Source organism: Choloepus didactylus, chromosome 6, assembly GCF_015220235.1.
Source record: "Choloepus didactylus isolate mChoDid1 chromosome 6, mChoDid1.pri, whole genome shotgun sequence".
In the NCBI taxonomy this organism is placed as follows: Eukaryota; Metazoa; Chordata; class Mammalia; order Pilosa; family Megalonychidae; genus Choloepus; species Choloepus didactylus.
Window position 1 is genome coordinate 135,857,267 of NC_051312.1, and position 13,160 is coordinate 135,870,426.

General features: G+C 49.9%; 1 long non-coding RNA gene across 3 annotated transcripts; it reads right to left on the reverse strand.

Moving 5' to 3' along the window:
- Positions 1-1,225: 1,225 nt before the first annotated feature.
- Positions 1,226-7,666, reverse strand: LOC119538619. 3 transcript variants are annotated; one of them, XR_005217591.1, is made up of 4 exons: positions 7,527-7,666; positions 5,768-5,937; positions 3,817-3,907; positions 2,771-2,953 (listed from the first exon to the last, which is right to left on the reverse strand). It is a non-coding gene; the product is annotated as an uncharacterized LOC119538619 (long non-coding RNA). The 3 variants fall into 3 exon arrangements; XR_005217590.1 differs by lacking the exons at positions 2,771-2,953; positions 7,527-7,666 and adding an exon at positions 1,226-1,303 and having other exon boundaries at positions 5,768-6,216; XR_005217589.1 differs by lacking the exon at positions 7,527-7,666 and having other exon boundaries at positions 5,768-6,216.
- Between the last annotated feature and the right edge of the window lie 5,494 nt (positions 7,667-13,160).

Genomic DNA, 13,160 nt, shown 5'->3' on the forward strand with positions numbered 1-13,160 from the left:
GTTGGTCTAGACCACTAGCCAGGGTCTGAGTCCCAGCTCCCCCACTCGTCAGCCAGGCAACCTCCAACCAGACATCTCAGCTCTCTGGGCCTTGGTTTCCTTATCCTTAAACTGGGAGAAGAGGTGCTGGCACTCCATGATTGCTAAGGTGCTTTCAAGCTGTGCATTTGTTCCCTGGAGCCTCCCCCAATCCAGACCCCAGGGTTCTGAATTCTCCCTTCTGTCAGTCAAGGGGGGACTGGGGAAGAGCTGGCTGGGCTTCCAGCGAATGCCCTGGCTGGATGGCAGCTGAGAAGGGCTGAGATGGGGGCAGAGCATGGAACTCACCGAGTGCCAATGACAGCGCAGGAGCCACATTGAGCTTATGACCACTCTGTACAAGGAAGGGCAGGAGATGGGGGCTTGGGGTGCCAGAGGGGAGACCAATTTGTAACCCTGGTTCCCAGGCTGCCCCATCCATTCTTATAGTAAGTCTTTCATGCCTTCATTCATCTGCTTATGCAGCAAATATTTATAGAGCCACTCCTAGGGGTCAGGCACTGTCCTGGGTGTCGGCGATATGGAGGTGAGATGAGAACACTCCCAGCCTCATGGGGAGCTAAGCAGATGGTTCCCACGCATTGTGAAGAGTGCTGGAAGGGCGGGCCCCAACCAAGTGGGACATCCCTCCCAGCGTACATTACAGCCCACTCGCTGAGATGCTGGGAAAATACTGAAATTGCTTGGTGCACAACAGCTTGGGGGTGGTAAAGGAAAAGAAAAGCCCGAGAGAAAGGTTACTGGGTAGGATAATTAATGTTTTGCTAAGGAGGAAAATATTAGTGTGTGCTGCCCAGCATGCAAACACCTCAACTAACAAAGCAGCTTGGAGAATATGAGTGGAACTGCAGGGTTTTTTCCACAAAGATTAAATAAATTAAAAAAAAAAGAAAAAAAGGAAAAAGCAGCAGTCACCAGCACAGGTCCTCCTGTGGCTGAAAGAACAGGTGAGGAAACCAAGGCCCAGGGCAGGGAGGGGTCTTGCTGACTCCCCTTCCTGCCGACCTGATCCACAAACCCCGAAACCCCGAAACCCACAGCTCCTGGACCGGGGCTGCCACGTAAGGGCACTCGGCCCTGTTGCCAAGGCAAGGAGATCTCTGCACACACTGGTTGAGCATTTCAAGGAACAAGAGATTTGTGATTCTGTGGGGGTTCATCCAGCAGGTGTTTCTCTAGACACCTGCCTCTAATTCAGAGACCCCATCTTCCTGGGGAAGCTCCAGTGTCTACGACTCATGCTCACAATGGAAGGATCATGTTACTGTGAAGAGAAAAAAAAGAGTCATTTTATTTTAACTAGAGAAGTTGTCAGTTTACAGAAAAGTCATGCAGAAAGTATAGAGTTCACACACACACAGTTTTCCCTATTATTAGCACTTTGCATTTAATGTGGCACCTTTGTTACAATTGATGAAACAGTATTATAATTATACTACTAACTACAGACCATAGCTAGCATGAGAGTTCACTGTTTGTGTCATATCTGTTCTATGGATTCTTTAAATTTTATTCTGGTAACATATATACAACCTAAAACTTCCCCCCTTTTAACCACATAAATATGGCATTAAAATATACATAAAAATGCTAATGGGATTCACAATGCAGTGCTACCATCACCACCATCCATTAACAAAACTTTTCCATCACCCCAAAAAGAAACTGTACCGATTAAGCATTAACTTCCCATTCCCTAGCCCCACCCCTGCCCCTGTCACCTGTGTTCTAGTTTCAGTCTCGAAGGAGTTATTTTTGTTGCTACATACACGAATTGTAAGTACATGTTCAGAAGTTCCAGGTGACAGGACAGGCCCAACTGAGCCATTTTCTGGACCGATGCCAAAGCTCGACAGAGCTGCCAACAAGTGCTAAGTAAATCCCCTGGTACTGAGGTGGCATCTCTGGACTTGTCTCCACGCTCGCCTCCCTTCCCCAGGAGCAGTTCCAGGGGTGGCTCTGGCATCGGGCTCCCCTCTAAAATCAGATTCAGCGAGGCCAGAATTGGGCCAGGGACCCCTGAGACAAAAGTTCAGGAAGGGTCTCCTTACTCTCACAGTCTCCAGAGGGCTCTGGGCTAGAGCCTGAGGGTCTGCGATTGGAGAGGGAGAAGCTGCACGCTGCTGACCTTGAACTCAGCCTTCTCTCCTAGCTCTTCCCAGAGTCTGAGAAGGAGCAAGCCCTTAGAGTGGGACTAGATGGAGCATCCTAGACTAAGGGGAGCCCAGGGTTGTCTCACCCTTCCCTGGGGCAGGATTGGGTCTGGACCTCCCTCACCAACCACCTTGGGCCTGGGGTCACCCTTTTTTGCGTGCTGAGGGGGAACTCAGAGCCAGCTGTCCCCACCCCAGGGGGCCCATGGGGAGAGGAGTTCTGGGTTTTGCCGCTGCCAAGGGCCAGTGGTGTTTGTGGCTGTGGGTTTGGGGCCTGTGGTCAGCCTGAGGTCCTTGCCCAAGCTGCCAGCTGCACCCTTGGTTGTGGAAGTCTGAGCCTGCGGCCCTGCTGCTCTCCTCTCCTTGCTTCATCCCATCCATTTGCACCCCAACCGCAAACACCCCTCTTGTTGGTTTATGTCCCAAGTTGAAAACGATAGACACATCTTTAGCCAGTCAGCTCTTTTCTTCTGTCAGGTGCAAGGTTTTCCCTGTTTCATACAGTGGATTAATGGGCCAAGTATGTACTTTCAAAATAAAAGTGGATTTGGATTTGAATCCCAGTTCTACCGGATACAAACTGCTTGACCTGGACAACTTATTTAACTTTCCGCAACAATAAAGTAGCAAAAATATTTCCTTCACACATTGGGTTTATTAAATGAGATAGTCGGCATCAAGCTTCCTTTGGATGTTTGTTCCTCTCTGCTGCTGTCTTAAGTCAAGGACCAAGGAAACAGGGGAGCTCTTGGGGCCATCGCCTATGAGAGGAGTGAAGGAGGCAGCGTTGGGTGGAGGGAGAGGTTGGGCTGCAATGAAGTTGCAACAAAGGCCTCAGCCAACCCCATGGGGAGCTGCAGACCTGAGGAGACCCTGCAGGAGCACCCCTCATGCAGCAAAGGGGCTGGGCCTTGGTACCCCGCATCAAACTGTCAATGGATGCAAGCTGCCCACCCCCCATCCACCTCCGGAGGGGGCATAATCTTGGGCAGTGCAGCTCCTTTCAGCTGAGAGCAGCTCCCTGGAGAGACGGAGTTGTTAGCCTTCCCAGCCCATGCTCCAGCAGCTGGGAAAATGACTGCCGCCATCCTGAAGGGGCGTCTGGGCCGGGGACCCCAGCAGTCACCCCAACCTCTCACCTCTCTCCTCCTACCCCAAACCGAACACCAGTTTCCAAGAAGTGAGTTAAATTTATTCTAGTAGAGAGCCAGATGGGGATCAGAAGCCTGGGTCTCCTGTTTGGGTCCCAATTCCCATTTAGATGCATGACTTAGGATAATTCCCTTCATTTCTTTTATCCTCTGTGGTAGTTTGGAGGCTGTATATACCCCAGAAAAAGCCATGTTCTTTTAATCCATTCCTGTGGGTGCAGACCTACTGTAGGTGGGACTTTCTGATTAGGTTATTTCAATTGAGATGTGACCCCCCTCATTCAAGGTGGGTCTTAATCTGCTTACCAGAGTCCTTTATGAGAAGACAAAACACATACAGAAGTGGAAAGATGAAATTAGAAGCTCGCAGAGAAGAGCACCAGAGAAGCCGAGAGAGGGAGCCACCGAAGCCAGAAGCTAAAAGCAACAAAACCCTGGAGCAAAGGACCAGCAGACGTCACCATGTGCCTTACCATGTGACAGGGGAGTCCCAGATGCAGGCAGCTTGTATTCAGAGTCCAGGTATCGTCCTGTTTATGCCTTGAGAATTTCATGGCCTAAGAGCTGTAAATTTTAAGTTAATAAATTCCTATTGTAAAAGCTAACCCATTTCTGGTAAATGGCACTTTGTCAGCTTTACCAAACCAAAACAACCTCAGTTTTCTCATTTTTAAATTGGAGCTAAAACTTCTTTGCCTCCCTCATGGGATTGTGGGGAGGATAAAATGCCACAATGTAAACTGTGAAGTGCTGTGATACCTGCAGCATATTATATGATAACTACACATCTCCATTTCCAAGTCATCCTAATTCCAGTTTTTCTTTCCTGTCCTCCGCATAAGTTCAGCTCATTCCTGACAAGCTGTGTGCCCTTTCATGAGGTGAGGAAAATAGTTCACCGGAGCTGCAGCCCACCCAGAGGGCATGAGAACACTCTGCTCCAAGCCCTGGTGAGGAAGCTGCCGGTTACAGCATCTAAAGAGGGCGAGATGAGTGGGCAGAGGGGATTTCAGCCCCTGGCACTGTCCTTTGAGGGGGCTGGACTCAGGCCTGGCTTTTCCAAGAAGTTTAAGAAAGGCATTGGGGTGCCGGGACAGGAGATGGTGGTCTGATGCAGTGGGCTTCCTTGGAGGCCTTGTTTGTTGGTTAAGCACCTCCTGGAGGTAGAAAAGGTGGCCCTCTGGCCCCGGCACCCCGCCTCTGGCCCCAGGAAGCCTCAGCTGCTGCTCCTGTCACTCCTTAGCCTCCTTCCCTGCAAGTGAGTTGCCTGCAGAGGCATCTTAAATCAGCACCTCCCCGCACCTGTTGACGGTTTGGCCCTCTGCAGAGGTAAATCACGTCTCCTTCCCCAAGCACGGATTTAGCCATCATTCCTGGGTGTTTCACAAGCCTGGTTTTATTACTTTTCCTTTCTGTAGATTGTGCTGGACTCCTCCTCAACCTGGGACCATTTCATCCAATTTACTTCCTGCCTTTCCTCTCCTCACCCCCCTTTCCTGTAAGCCTTTTCAGTGGGGAAGAAAGAAGGGGCTCCTCCAAGGAAACGGTATTTCCTGTGCCAATGCCCCTTCTCTGTGGCGGTGGTCCCCAAGCAGGCTGTGCAGGAGCCCTGCCTGCCCCCAGGAATCAGTGTTTGCACCATGGCTCGCAGACCGGCTGTGTGCATGAGGGCGTGTCATGCCCCTGAGGGTCCCGGGTGACTTGGAAGCCTGCACACTAGCATCTCAGCATCTGCCTGAGCTGCCACATTTGCTTCCGCTGTAGGTTCTGCAGTAACAGAGGACAGGAAGCCTGAATTCCGGCCAGATCACTCTAGGGCAGTGGTTCTCAGGGATGGCCTAGAACCAGCAGTGCCTGCAGTACCTGAGAGCTTGTTGGAAATACAAGTTCTCAGGCCTGCCCCAGAAGAACAGAACCCTGGCCTGCCCTCCCTCCCCCCATGCTTTAATTTGACAAGCACTCCAGCTGATTCTGGATGTAAACTGAAGCTCAGGGGGTTGGGAGGAGAGCAGCAGGAGTTCTCCAAACAGCTCCTTCTCTTTCATTCACTTCCTCCTCAGTACAGGGTGGTCCCAAGCTGCACCACCACAGGGGATAGCAAGCAGGGATGAGTGTGGCCTCCCAGCTGAGTGTCTGAGACTCTGCTACAGGTGTGGGGGAGGGGACCCAGAATGACCCCGGGGAAGGTTCTGGAATGCAGCCCAGGCACCGTTCCTAGGGAACTACAGAGCTGGCCATCTCCACAGACCTCCAGGAAAAGCAGTGGTGCTTCTACTGCATGCAGCACCAACCTTCCCAGACTCTGTCCCCTGCCACCCTTCATTTCACAGAGAAGGCCCCAGGGCCAAGGAAAGTTAGGCCATTGCCCAAAGTCTCACAGCAAATTTAGTTGCTGAATCCAGACTCAGGCAGAAGAGGACTGACCTGAAAGAAAATCCTGGTTTCTGGGGTTGCAGGTATGTGTTGATTCATTATTTCACTGGATAAGCAGCTCCCACAGTGCCAGACACCCTCCTTGGATTTTCACACCAAGCCTGTGTGTTGGGGGTCATAATTCCTGTTTTCCTGATGAGGCTTCAAAAGGTGAAACGACTCTCCCATAGACACACAGGTTGGAAACAAATCGCAGAGTCAGGATTTGCATCCAAGTGACCAGAGGTAAGCCCAGAGTTTGACCCACAACTGATTTCTCCAAGGCGAGCTGACAAATTCCTAATGGCCAATGCCAACAGCTTCTCTCTATCCTCTGGAAAGCCCATGAACCAGAGACACGTCCCCAGAGTTTCCCCCAAGGACACAAGCCAACTCCGCAGAAAGGTCAGAGGAGAATAAGCTATAGCCAGGGGCCTTGGGAGTGCTTCACTAGGCTTTAGGGATCGACTTGGGAACCCCATCCCCCTCCTCCGGCTTTCGGTTCCCTCCCCACCCCACCCCCAGTTCAGCACGGCCTTGGGCAGGGCCCCACCATTAGTTCCAGGCACCACATCTCCTCTATTTATAGTTTTCTTTTCCTTTGCTTCTGCAGTTCTCCCTGGATGAATGTCCCCTTCCCCTGGATTTACAGCATCCTCCCGCAGTGGGGTTGATGTCACTTTAATGAGAGTTACAGCTGCCTTCCGCTGTGACTGCCACATTCCAATTTATTGCCTGGCCAGTCAGAGCCGGCAGGGCCTCTTTCTGGCAGGAGGGGTGGCTGTGCTCCCTGGCCTGGGTTTGGGGTAGAGGTTGGAGAACTAGAGTGTCCTCCTTGCCCCCTGGAGACAGCCCCCAACCCCCAGTTCTGAAGCAGCACCACCACCCCCAGCTCTGTGGAGAATCCTGAGCAACAGACAACTTCAAGAATCAGGACAAGGGGAAAGGAGGCTCAGCTTTCCCATCAGTTTGGGAAAGGAGCTTTCAGCTGCCTTCTCTGACCCCCTCTCCATCAACCCGCCCCTGTGAGAACCAAAGTTCTGAGCCAGAGGACAGAGAGCAGAGGAAGTGGGGGCTTTCACAGAAAGCCTGTTGTTCTGTAGTAGTTGAATCCAGATGTGAGAGCTGGAGGGGGTTGGGAAGGGCGTGCTGGAGGTGGGGCCGGGAGGGAGGAGGGAACTGAGAAAGCAGAACTTCTAGCAGGAGTCCCAGAGACGCCTTGAAACCATTTCTGGACTTCAGGGCCCTCTGATTGGGGTCCCAAAGTGTCACCCCAAATTGGCCTCTAATATGTCTCACTAATAAAAGTTAAGCGGGGTTGCCGGTGACTCAGGCACAGAAGGAAAACCTGCCCCCATTGAGGAGCACTTATTAGGTGCCACTTTCTTAGGCCTGAAACCTTGTGGACTTTTCTCTCTCCCAGCACCTCTGCTGCAGATTGGGCTGTGGAGGTGAATGCCTGGCCCTGGCCAAAATAGCAAAGTGCAGGCTAAGAGCTCAGGCTTTGAATACAGTACTTTATTTAATCCTCCCAACAACCCTATGTGATAGGAATTACTACACCTATTTTACTGACAAAGAACAGAGGCTCAAAGTCCTCTAAAGAAACCACACAGCTGGAAAGCGGCAAAGCAATGGCTCAGACTCTGGGCTGCTTGATGCCACCTCCCTGGTTATGCTACACATTTTGGATCAATGACCTTTACCGATCCTTAAGCAAGCCCAAAGTGTGAGAGACAGAGACAGATGCCATCAAATGACAGAGACCCACCAGTTCCCAGGAAAGTGAAGTCTGCTCAAAGTTGCCCCACAGTCATGCTGGATACAGGTCTGTGCATTTACCAAGCTGCAGCCAGCTTCACCTCTGTCCTCACCCATGCCCTCCACAGAGATGGGAGGTGTCCATGGTAGAGAGGAAAGTCAGCCAGGGTATTGGTTCTCCCAAAGGCCACAGACCCTGGAGAGATGGGAAGGGCCGGCCCTGCCCTGCCCCACCTCCCTATTGCTTCATCCACCCTAGAAACGGGAAGTTCATGATCAGGTCCAAAGGCAAAGCTGGAAGAGGGAGCCAGGGGCTGCAGCTGTGTGGGCTTCTGCCTCTGCCTGCAGCTCTGTGGGAACCCAATGTGGAGGCAAATACCCGGCCCAGGGAAAGAGACTGAGGCGGGGACCCAGAGCCGGGTGAGCCTGAGAGGCTATAGACACAGAGCTCAGACTGCAGAGTCAGGTGACAAGGGTGTGGCCCTCGCTGTGCCACACTAGCCGTGTCACCTTGGGCTGAACTTACTGCTTGCTATGTAATAAGTGCTTGAGAAATGCTACCTATTACTGTTCTAGATTACATTTCCCCTGCCACTGCCAAGTCCAGGCCTCAGTCTGCTTAGGCTTATTATGGTAGGAAGATCCTTTCGGATGAAACCATTTGGTTCCCCCAGGTCTCTCCAAACCTCTCATTCCAGCGACCCAGGGACCATAAAGGTATTAATTAGCAAAGCCTCAAGACAGGTCCAGGCAGAGAGAGAGGCTTGTCAATGTTAATTGGTACCGTGAGGTCCCTGCCTGGTCAGGGTGGAGCCATGCAGGCTGGGATAGCATCTCTGCCCTTGGGGTTCACAATCTGCCCAAGATCTGTGCCCAGAAGCACTGTGATGGGCGGATGGGCAGGCAGCTCCTCCCCATCTCCTGCAGGGTCTAGCAAGTGAGAAGGGAAGGAGGGAGGCATGAAAAAGGGAGGGGCAGTGTTTCCTTCTCCTACAAAAGGATCAAGACCATGTTCTTGGTCCAACACTCTTTGAGTGCCACCACAAGATGGGCACATATCCATTGCTGCCTCCCATGCCATGCCTGGGAGGAGATGCCAGTCTCTGGCAATGGCTCTCAAACTAAGTAAATGAGCCTGAGGTGCCTGTTTATGATGCATACCTCAGGCAATGCCCTCAGTGGTTGCAGTCTGGGTACTGGTATTTTTTAATGCAATTTTATTGAGATAGATACCAGTATTTTTAATAAGCACCCAGGGGATTCTATAATGAGTGTGGTCTGCAGGACCACACTTTAAAGAAGACTGTTCTGATGTTTGTGTGTCCCATGTTACTTAGAGCAAGGCCAGGCACATGGTTGGTGTACAATAAATGCTGATTGATGGAATGAATGAATGAATGAGCAGAATGGAAGAAACCATCAATGGTTCTGTAGGGTCTGAGCAAAAGATGAGCCTTCCTCCAGGAACTCCCCCCACAGGGAAGAGGTTGGCCCTTTATCCCTGGTTCACTGCTTTTGTGGTTACATCCATACCTTTTTTACTGAAGTTGCAAGAATAGCTGTCTTGGTTTCAAGGAAAGTTCTAGTCCACACAAAAGAAAACCCACAGAAGCCCTCATCTTCTGCAAATCTATCCAGAAAGATCTATCCAGATCCTTGGTGATTGGTTCTCTTTCCAGAAGAATGCACACATGCAAAGATTTACCTGTAATTCCCAGAATCCTGGACCCTGAAGCTATCCATGGTTGAGGATCCCTGCTGGGACGTCCTTTGATCTGTGAGTCCTTGTCCCTCGTGCCTCTAGGTAACAGCAGGGAGCTGGACAAAGATGAGGGTAAGATGAGCAGGAAGGCTGGGGTGGAAGGGAAGGGCTGCCAGAGCTCTGCCTCTAGGGGCAGGAAATGTCAAGGTTTGGCTCTCAGGCTTCTTGCCCCTTCTCAGGGAGACCGGAGAGGCACCCAGGGCAGCAGGGTGGAGCTGGAGGTCCGAGGGTCGCGTGGAAGGAAGCGGCTGAGGTGGCCCAGGACTGGCAGAAAGTGAGACTCCACACTCAGCCTGGGGCCTGGGAGCCAGAAAAGGCAGCAAAAGAAGGTAAGGAAAATCAGTTTTACTAAAGGCTAGTCAGTGCTGGGACACTGCCAAACGCACACGCTGTCACATTTAACGAGCCAGCAGAATAGGACAGTTCTAATATCCCCATTTCCCATATGAGGAAGCAGAGACTTACTTGGGGAGAGTCACTGGACCATTTCACATGGCCAGCAAATGGCAGAGCCATGATTCAAAATCAAAAGCAGGCCTGACAAACACCAAAGCTGGATCCTGCCCTATTCCAGGGGACAGGGAAGGGCTCAAACGCAGCATACTCACTCCCTCCCAAAGGAGCAGCTCCTGCCCACAGCCCCATTCACAGGTACCCTTCTATACAGGAAATGGGAGTGAGTGAGCTATGAGAACTGGACTCCGTCCCCTCCGCCGCCTCCCTGATGGCCTTGACTGTCACCATCCCCAAGGCCAGCTGCTCTGATCTCCTCTGACTCATTCAAGGGCATCTGGGACAACCTCAAGTACAGAAAGAGGGACTTTAAGGTCCCCAGCTTTTTTTTTCAACCAGGAAGAGATTTAATCAAGGGATTTATGGACTTAACAAAACTTTTGGAGTTCCTAGGGGAGCCAGGATATTAGGAAATCAGCAGGTTCAGGAGTTTCAGGCAGCTGTGACAGCACTGAAGCAGGTGATTCTCAGGACAATGTCCAAGAGGCCCTGCAGACGTCACCCGTGCTGCCTGCCAAGGCCTTCAGGCCTGCCTGCTGATATTAGAGCAAAAAGTAAAAAATACTAAAAATTTTTAAAATGGAGGACGAATCCCTTTGTAGACGAGACAGATATTGGGACATTTAGGAGGGGCAGCAGGCAAAGCAGGAAGGGAAGATCCTGGAGTTAGACTTGGCTTCAGTGTCTGGCTCCACCACTTTCTGGAGTGACCTTGGGCAAGCACATTCACCTCTCGAGCCTCAAGTGCATCACCTATGAAATGAGCAATACCTGCCTTGCAGATATATTATAAGAATTGAGTAAGAAAATGAATCCAAAGTTTCTGGGTTCTCAGTAAGCCACGGATAAAGAGAAGCCCATCTTCTCACAACTTCATTTTTAATAAGTAGGGGTATTTGGAGGAAGTAATTTGAACTTCCAAACAGGAGACATACACAATGAGAAATATTTTTTCTAAAGCTGGGGGTTGATTGAATCATCTTCTTTTTTCCTCTGTAAAATGGAAATCATAACATTCTGCAAAGGGCTGTTTGGGATTTAATGAGAATTTGTGACATTCGCCAGCAGAACATTTGCACATATAAATGATTCCTATTATTTATTTGTACTCTTCTGATTTGCACAGGGACGGGTGAGAAAAACTGCTCACACTGGAGAAAAGCTGAAAAGCTGAAATCCAAGCTGAGCAGATATGTGTTGCACGTTGGAAAGAACTTTCCAAGTGAAAGCTGGTTGAGATTCTGTACTTGCAGGACAGCAGTTGAGCCCCTCTGGACATCGTGGAGTCTTTTCCCTTCACAGACATGAAAAGAGAGATGGGACTCTCTCGGGGGATGCTAGAGATGGGTTCAGCTGGTGACATGCAGGAAAGCTTGTGTCCATGGGGCTCAACTTTTGCAAAAAGTATCAGAATCCTATCCCTCCTCTCCTTTTCCATTTTTTCTACAAGATTGTATAGGAGGGAAATAATAACAGAATGATGAGCGTGACCTTTCAACTGTTTACTCCAGAGGGTGATCTATAACTATTAAAAATGACGTGGACTTTGTCAATACAGGGAAATATATGTATGAAATAAGGCTCATTGAGAAAAGCAGAACAGGGACCATAGAGCATGCAGTGATAATTTCATAAAAGCCACAAAGCTGAGAAGATAATTTGAAATAAATATTGATCAGGTTTTATTTTCTTTCAAATGGCCCAAGGCCACTATATATATATGTATGTATTTTTTTTGTACTGTGCCAACGGTGGTGGTTTGGGAGAGGGGGTATTCTCTTTTCCGTTAGATAAGGAAGAGATGTGACCCCCAGTTCCAGGCCCAGCCGAGACCTGACCCTTCCTCTCTGGGTAACGCTGAGACCTTTGTAGACACCCTGGCCTAAGTGCTGAAGATACAATCAGCCCGAGAGGAGCCAGAGATGTGGAGATGCCGAAGGGCCCCAGCAGCAGGCTCACAGCAACTGTGACAGGAAAAGGGAGACAGGCTGGTGGCTTTGGTCAGAAATGGCCCCTGTCCAGGTCCCACTTGCACATACTCAGCTCCCTGATGAAAGGGCAGGACATCTCATCCCAAGCCACAACATGTCCATTCATTTTGTGAGAGCAGTAAAAAACACTGGGCTTAAAATCCAACTGCTTTTTTTTCCTCTAATAATAAATTTCCTTAGGGCTTTGCATAAAGGAAAGGATATTCACCCATAAAAATGTAATAAGCACGAGATACCCAAACCCTGCCAGGTCCCCTCCCCTTGCTCCAAACACAGTGTCCAGGGTCTCTGCTGGAGCTGAACCTGGGTCGGAGGCAGTGGCTCTGCAGAGTTGGGGGCAAGGCCCCTCTTCTCTAAGGTCCCTGAGTGTGGTCCCTGGTGATAGGCTTGTCAGGACATATTCTGTAGGACTCTCTATACCTTTGAGGCTTTCCAAGGGGTAGGGAGCTACACTGGCGTCTGAAAACAGTCTGAGGTCTTCTGGGAGGAGGAGATGGCCCAGCCTGTGTCTGGGGGAGTCATGTTCTCCGTGGATCACATGGCTGTTAAGATTCTTGAGGGCAGGGACTGTGCCGCAGATTCTCTCCCCAACACACTTAGTGCAGTGCCAGGTACACAGAGCTATGGAAAGCCACATCATTGAGCACCCTCTGGGTACAGGCACCATGCTGGGTTTGAGGGGCCAGATCCAGTGAAGGAGGCCTGACCTGGCTTCAGAAAGCCAGCCTTCCAATCTGAGCAGTGCCACTATGATAGCACCTCAGATCTTCTGTACCTTCCAGTTCAAACAGAGAAGCTATGAAATCATTATAACAAAGGGCAGTGGGTTAAAAGTACCTTGAGAAGGATGAAACCAGACCCAACATCATGGGATTGAGAACATCTTCTTGACCAAAAGGGGGAAGCAAAATGAAACACAATAAAGTTTCAGTGGCTGAGAGATTTCAGATGGAGGCGAGAGGACACTCTGGTGGACATTCTTACGCACTATATAGAGAACCCTGTTTAGGTTTTAACATATTGGAATAGCTAGAAGTAAATACCTGAAACTATCAAACTTCATCCCAGTAGCCTTGACTCTTGAAGATGATTATATTATAATGTAGATTACAAGGGGTGACAGTGTGATTCTGAAAGACTTGTGGATCACACTCCCTTTATCCAGTGTATGGATGGATGAGTAGAAAAATGGGGACAAAAACTAAATGAAAAATAGGGTGGAATGGGGGGATGATTTGGGTGTTCTTTTTTACTTTTATTTTTCATTCTTATTCTTATTCTTTCTGGTGTAAGGAAAATTTTCAAAACTAGATTGGGGTAATGAATGCATGGCTATATGAAGATACCATGAACAGTTGATTGTACACCATAGATGATT